The 5,000-nt window shown below is 51.4% G+C and overlaps 1 protein-coding gene across 2 annotated transcripts in view; it reads left to right on the top strand.

The window, feature by feature from the left end:
• The window catches only part of atxn1a (ataxin 1a), a 33,010-nt gene that overhangs the window by 17,773 nt on the left and 10,237 nt on the right, over nt 1-5,000 (top strand). The window contains exon 1 of one of the 2 annotated variants that reach the window (XM_083684577.1): nt 2,585-2,647. The exons of the other annotated variant lie outside the window; for it this stretch is intronic. The gene's annotated coding sequence lies outside the window, so the exon portion shown is untranslated. Of the gene's footprint in view, nt 1-2,584; nt 2,648-5,000 lie in introns of those variants that run through there. 2 annotated transcript variants of the gene reach the window in all.

Here is a 5,000-nt window from a genome sequence, read left to right as displayed (position 1 = left end):
TGTGTGTGTGTGTGTGTGTGTGTGTGTGTGTGTGTGTGTGTGTGTGTGTGTGTGTGTGTTGATGAACACACCCTCGTCCAGCCCTCGTATGATATGACACATGATGAGTAGCCGTGTCTGAGACCTGAGGACAAGCTTATGCATTAGGCTTTAGCTTAGTGAGCTAACTCAGTCTCCAGATGCACGTAAGACTTGTTCGTGGCAGTGAGTGACCCGGTGTCAAACCACGATGATCTGCATTCCACCAGACTGCTTTAGCCTACTGAGCTAAAGGCCATTGGCTTGGGGCACTGATGCTAGTCTAACTGTTGTTGAGTTCTAGTGTAGTTTCTTTAAAAAAAAAAAAACGTTCCAGAAGGGTTCTTCGGCTGTTCCTGCAGGAGAACCCTTTGAAGAACCCTTTCGGGTACCACTTAGAACATAGAGCCCTCTCTGGAAAAGGGCTCTACAGGGACCTCAAAAGGGAAGAACACGAAATGAGCATTTTCTTGGTTCTGGTTAGCACCTTTGTTCTGAATGTGTCTACTATTAGCTCTGAATGAGATGCATTCCAGTGAGTTTCCCTCCCAGACGTCCTGTGTGATCTCATATCTACCACGGTCCTGACCAACGCCTCACGCCACTGTTCCGGGGCAGGAAGACCACGCGACACAAACAGGAAGTCTTGTTGTGTTTAAGCCTACGTGGGTTTGTCTCTCTACTGGGAGACATTAGCAGTGTGTGTGCGTGTGTGTGTGTGTGTGGCCGTGTGTGTGCATGCATATGCACACGCATGTGCGAATCTGCGCCTCACTCGGCCGCAGAGTGTGTGTGGTGGGTGAAATTGCTTATCGTCATGCTAAATCCCAGATTGTCTGGTAATTACCGGCTCTGAAGACATTCGCGTGGGCTTGACTCATATCTAGCTCTCTCCCGAAAGAGGGCTTTCACTGTTTGGAGTTTGTGATGATGAATACTTCAGTCTGTGAAGTTCCAAGCGGTCAAAACCATCAATTTACTGGCACGGGGGGGGGGGGGGGGTAGTATTCATTTGGGATGTTGTAGCTAATTTTGAAAACAGTATATAGCAATATATGACTGTATGATAACACTGTTCCTTTCACCAAATATGAAATCTTAGTTGGAGTTGGTGATTATGGTGGTTATTTGGTGAAAATAGTGGGAGAGCAAAAACGTACTTCTGTCCCCCCTGATTTAAAAGTGGGGTGGCAGCTGCCTCGTTTGCCCTGTGGGCCAGGCGCCGATGCGTGTGCGCTTGTGTGTGTGTGTGTGTCTGTGTGCGTGCGTGCCTGTGTGTGTGTGTGTGTGTGTGTGTGTGTGTGCGTGCGTGTGCGTGTGCGTGTGCGTGTGTGTGTGTGTGTGTATGTGTGTGTGTGTGTGTGCAGGCACGCTTGCGAGCTACTGCTACACCCCTTATTGCAGAGTGGAACATTTCATATTTATTTCTGAATCGACTTTAACTAGGTCATCTAGCAGACATTGAAAGGCTGATCGTGCTGTTGGTTAGAGAGGATCCACTCTGCCCCCTAGTGGTGCGTGTCAGGTAGTGCACAGAGCTGGCCAGTGCTTATCTGCAGTGTCTGTAGCCATTGATACAGGTTCATGACATGACATGTGTGTGTATGCGTGTGCGTGTGCGTGTGTGTGTGCATGTGTGTGTGTGTGTGTGTGCGAATGTTTGTGTCACTCTCTTTCAATGTCCTCTCTCTCTAATCTCTATTGCTCTCTTTATCCTCTACAACTCCACCCCCCCTCCCTCCCATCCCCTCCCTCCCTCCCATCCCCCCTCCCTCCCTCCCTCCCTCCCTCCCTCCCTCTCACTTTATCTCTCTCACTCGCTCGCTCTCTCTCCCCTTCTCACTATGACACCCTCCCACCATCTCCTTTCTCTCTCTCTCTCACTCACTCACTCACTCTCCCTCCCTCCCTCTGCCCGCCCTGTTTCTCTTTCCCACTCCCTCCCCCCTCTCCCCCTCCCTCCCCCCCCCCTCTCTCCTAGTGAGAGTAGTCTGGGCATACTGCCAGCTGGCGTGTGTGTTTTTTGAATGAATACCTGATGAAGTTGGTGGAGCGAGGCGTGGGAGGAGCTGTGTGTGTGTGTGTGTGTGTGTGTGTGTGTAAGTGTGAGCGTGTGTGTAAATGTGAGTGTGTGTGTGTGTGTGTGTGTGTGTATAGGGGAGAGCTCTGGCTCTCCAGCGGGCCCTTGCATAACACACGTTGGAGCGCTGCATGCAGGGCTCTCCCTCTGCGTGTGTGTGTGTGTGTGTGTGTGTGCGTGTGTGTGTGCGTGCGCCGGGGGCAACAGGGGAACTTCCTGCCTAGTGCCATGCCGTAAAGGGAGGGCGTACCGGGGGGGGACGCAGGGTCTTGGAAGGGACGGGAGAGCACACACACACCGCGGTGTTGGTCGAGATTTTTTTTTATTTTTTTTACGCTCGCTCGCTCCGGGGTGACGGAGAGGGAGAGAGAGAGAGAGAGACAGAGAGATCGTCGGCGGCGAGAGGCACTCTGCCTTCAGGGCGTTTTGTAACGACGCAGCGGAGAGGGAGATTGAGAGAGAGAGAGAGAGAGAGAGAGAGAGAAAGAGAGAGAGAGAGAGGGAGAGAGGGAGAGCATGCAACACAAGTGGGATACTCTGGACACACTGGTAAGCTACTTCAGACACTACTTTTCCACTCCGCTCCAGAGTCTGTCTCTCCTTCTGTTCATTATGGTCTGGTTGCTGTTGTCCTGTCCTCCCCCTGTCCTGTCTCTCTCTCTCTCTCTCTGTCTCTCTTTCTCTCACCCCTCTCTGTCTCTCTGTCTCTCTCTCTCACTCCTCTCTGTCTCTGTCTCTCTCTCTGTCTCTCTTTCTCTCACTCCTCTCTGTCTCTGTCTCTGTCTGTCTGTCTCTCTCTCTCTCTCTCTCTTTCTCTCTCTCTCTCTCTCTCTCTCTCTCTCTCTCTCGCTCTAGTGTCCCCCCGGAGGGTGAGAAAGTGCAAGTCATGCCCCCCTGCTTAAGCTCTTGTTGTCTGAAGGGTACGACGTGTTATGTCTCTCTCCTTCACTCTCCGCTCTCTCTCTCTGTCTCTCTCTCTCTCTCTGTCTCTCTCTCTCTCTCTCTCTCTCTCTCTCTCTCTCTCTTTGGCTCTCTTACCCTTCCTCTCACTTGTCCTGTGGCTGTTTCTCTCTCTGTTTCTCGCTCATTCTCACTATTGCCCCCCCCCCCCCCCCCCCATGGTGTGTGTCTGTGTCTGTGTGGGTGTGGGTGTGGGTGTGGGTGTGTGTGTAGGAGAGAGTGGGGGTGAGAGGGGTGAGCCCTCCTGCCCTCCCCTTAAAGAGACACACACTGACCCATGGAGAGAGGGAGGGGACGATGAGAGAGAGAGAGAGAGAGAGAGGGAGGGGGGGGGGGGGGCGGTGAAACATTGACTGGGGCAGGGGAAAGAGTGAGAGAGAGAGAGAGAGAGAGAGGTATGTGTGTGGGTGTGATGGGTTAGGTACTAGGGTGCAGCAGAGTTGTACTCACTACGAGAGCTCTGGGACTAAATATAGCCCTGAGATAATGTATCACGTTGTGGTTATCCCCTAGGAGGGCTGGACACAGGGAGGAGGGGCGCTGGTAGTACACACACACACACACACGCACACACACGCGCGCGCACAGACACACACACTCACACACACACGCACACACACGCACACACACACACACACACACACACACACACACATACACACACACACACACACACACACAGTACATACATTTACACACACACAGACAGACACACATACACACACACACACACACACGCACAGACAACAGACAGATAAGCCTATGCACACACACACACACACACACACACATCCATACATTCACATACAGTCCGTAATACACACCCACGCCATACAATAAGCTCTCTCACAAGCCGCTAATCTCTCTCCATAATACCAACCGTACAACTCAGAGTAGTGTCATTTGCATGTACAGTAGTGGATGTTTTTGTTCCAACATGTTCTTCTTGACAGCCGTACCGCTGTAGGGATCGCTCTCACTGGGACCGGTGACTACCGGTTATTACATGTAATTACCATGTTATTACTCACTTATTCCAAGCTGGTGTGTAAAGGGCTGTGGTGGACACACGGTGATACTTGAAGGGCTTACGATAAGTGCTTCGTGCTGATGGAATGATAACAGATGTGTGTGTGTGTGTGTGTGTGTGTGTGTGTGTGTGTGTGTGTGTGTGTGTGTGTATACACACACCCATTCTCTGGTCCCTATCAGTGCAGTCCAGATGTGGCAGACATAGTAGATTCATGTTTCTCACACAAAGACCTTGAGAGTGGTTCGGTGTGTGTGTTTGTGCGTGTGTGTGTGTGTGTGTGTGTGTGTGTGTGTGTGAGGGTGTGAGGCTAGCGTTAGCCTGATGGAGGGCAGGCAGGTTAGGTTACAGGTCATCTGATTTAGTGTGTGTGAATAACACACACACACACGCGCACACACACACACACACACACACAAACACACACACACTGCTCTTTCTCTCTTTCTCTTCAGCCTCCACACTCAGCAGATTCAGGTGACACGCCTTTTGTCTGTGTATGTGTGTGTGTGTGTGTGTGTGTGCGCGCGTGTGTGTCTGTGTGTGTGGGCATGTGTGTGTTGAATAGGAATCTGTCAGAGAAGCAATACTCTCTCTCTAATGTAGGTCAGTAGAGGCTGCTCTCTATCCATCTCTTTCTCTCTCTTTTTCTCTCTGTCCTCCCTCTATCCCTCCCTCCTTCCCTCCCTCCCGTCCAGTGGAAGTGTTTAGTGTTCTCTCTCTCTCTCTCTTTCTCTCTGTCTCTCTCTCTCTCTCTCTTTCTCTCTCTTTCTCTCTCTAATCCTCTCCAGGATAAAGCCGAGTAGAGGACCCAAGCGTGAAAGATTAGGGCCTGGCTTTCCCCGGGATACCACTGGGGTGGAGAATCAGACTGAGCCGTGTGTGTGTGTGTGTGTGTGTGTGTGTGTGTGC

This window comes from Argentina silus (genome assembly GCF_951799395.1).
Source record: "Argentina silus genome assembly, chromosome: 14".
Classification (NCBI taxonomy): domain Eukaryota; kingdom Metazoa; phylum Chordata; class Actinopteri; order Argentiniformes; family Argentinidae; genus Argentina; species Argentina silus.
This window is presented reverse-complemented; position numbering and strand designations above follow the sequence as displayed.